The sequence below is a fragment of the Cebus imitator genome, unplaced genomic scaffold (assembly GCF_001604975.1).
Source record: "Cebus imitator isolate Cc_AM_T3 unplaced genomic scaffold, Cebus_imitator-1.0 Scaffold36, whole genome shotgun sequence".
In the NCBI taxonomy this organism is placed as follows: domain Eukaryota; kingdom Metazoa; phylum Chordata; class Mammalia; order Primates; family Cebidae; genus Cebus; species Cebus imitator.
Genome location: NW_016107351.1, coordinates 5,242,967 through 5,244,920, shown reverse-complemented (window position 1 = coordinate 5,244,920; position 1,954 = coordinate 5,242,967). Strand labels below are relative to the sequence as shown.

At 45.0% G+C, this 1,954-nt stretch overlaps 1 protein-coding gene and 1 pseudogene across 2 annotated transcripts in view; one reads left to right on the top strand and one right to left on the bottom strand.

The window, feature by feature from the left end:
* The window catches only part of TNRC6C (trinucleotide repeat containing adaptor 6C), a 147,792-nt gene that overhangs the window by 23,520 nt on the left and 122,318 nt on the right, over positions 1-1,954 (top strand). The window lies entirely within an intron of this gene.
* On the bottom strand, positions 722-1,261 carry LOC108301759 (annotated as a pseudogene). Its single transcript, XR_001824010.2, has one exon. The product of XR_001824010.2 is annotated as a 40S ribosomal protein S24-like (transcript).

Here is a 1,954-nt window from a genome sequence, read left to right as displayed (position 1 = left end):
AAAAAAAAAAAAAAAAAAAGAAGTGGGAGGGTATCCCCCCATCTGCGCACTTCCAATGTGCGTGCTTTTGGTGCAGCAGTCAGCAGGCTGGCATAGGAGAGCCTGGCAGTGCTCACCTCAGTGGTGCTTATGAAGCAGCCTCAACCTACCTGTACCCTCAAGGAAGTTTCTCTGCCTTCCAGTAGGGCCCTCCTGTGGACCACCTCTTCCCTGTTCCATCTTCTAGGTCTTTGTGCTACTCTCTGGCTATGTGTTCTGTGGCAGCCACATCCTCTCCAGTCCTGCATGGAGGGATCTTCTTCTGAGTTCTTAGACTCTTTCTTATTCTCTCTCTCTCTCTTTCTCTCTCTCACACACACACACACACACACCCCTTTAGCTTGGAGCTATTATAGTAAGTATCCGCTTTCTGCATTTGCTCCCTCTGGACCCCATAAGGAACTATTTTTACCCCACTTAAAACATAACCACCTTTTACTAGTTAACACGTCTTCATATTATCGCCATCCTGTTCAAGTTATTGGTATGGTTTCTGGCCCCTGACTACTCCCTACTGCTAAGACTTGCTAGCAACATTGCATTTAATCTTTAACATTGCTGTCTAAAGATAGGCCGGTTAAATAAGACACGTGTATTCATTTTCTGTTTTTACATACTTAAAATGTGTATAGTATGTAAACTTAGAGGTTTAAAGCATGATTATTTTTTTTTTCCACACGAAAGTTTTTAGATTATTAAGCTTCTCGTGAAAAATCCACGACGGCCATAGATAACATCATTGCAGCACCTTTACTCCTTTGGCTGCGATCCAATCTCCAGCTCACTTTTTGCCAGCACCAACATTGGCCTTTGCAGTCCCCCTGACTTTCTTCATTCTGTTCTTGCGTTCCTTTCGTTGCTTTCTTGAGGTCTTTTTCTTCTCATGCAGGCCATGTCTTGCAAGTCTATGTTTGGTTTCATTTTTCTTTGCATAATCCAGGGAGTCATAAATCATGCCAAGCCAGTTGTCTTGCCACCACCGAGATGAGTTCTGAATCCAAATACAAAGATGACATCCGGTGTGGTCTTGTACATTTTGGCTGGTTTTTCCCGAATTTCTGTCTTAGGCATTGTTGCCTTCCTGGGGTGAAAGACATCAATGACCATTTGTTTCCTCTGAAGCAGTCGGTTGGTCATGAACTTTCTAGTGCGGATAGTTACTGTGTCGTTCATGATGGCGGCCTATCCTTAGATAGCGGGAGAGTAAAAGAGCGATTATTGTTACTTCATAGTCCTGTAGGCCAGAAATCTAGCATGGCATGCCTGGGTCTTTGCTTATGATAACACAAGGCCAAGGTCAAGGTGTTAGCCAGGCTAAATTTCCATGTGGATCCTCTGGGGAAGAATTGGTGTTCAAGCTTTCTTGTTGCTGATAGAATTCAGCTCCTTTTGGTTATAGGACTGAGCTCCTTGTTTCCTTGCTAGCTGTCAGAGTTGTTCTTAATTCCTAGGCCACCCATGTTCCTTGCGTTGTAGCCTCCATTTTTAAAAGAGCAACTGTTGAATCTGTCTCATACTTTGAACTTCTGACATCATTAAAGGGTTAATGTGATTGGGTCAGGCCCACTTGGATAGTCTTTCTTAAGGTCAACTGATTAGGGATTTGAATTACATCTGCAGAGTCCCTGCAAATGGTACCCACATTCGTGTTGATTGAATAACTAGGGGAAGGTATGTGTACCCCAGGGGCCAGGAATCTTTGGGGTAATCTTAGAATTCTGACTACCAGCCGGGCGCGGTGGCTCAAGCCTGTAATCCCAGCACTTTGGGAGGCCGAGGCGGGTGGATCACGAGGTCAAGAGATCGCGACCATCCTGGTCAACATGGTGAAACCCCGTCTCTACTAAAAATACAAAAAATCAGCTGGGCATGGTGGCACATGCCTGTAGTCCCGGCTACTCGGGAGGCTGAGGCA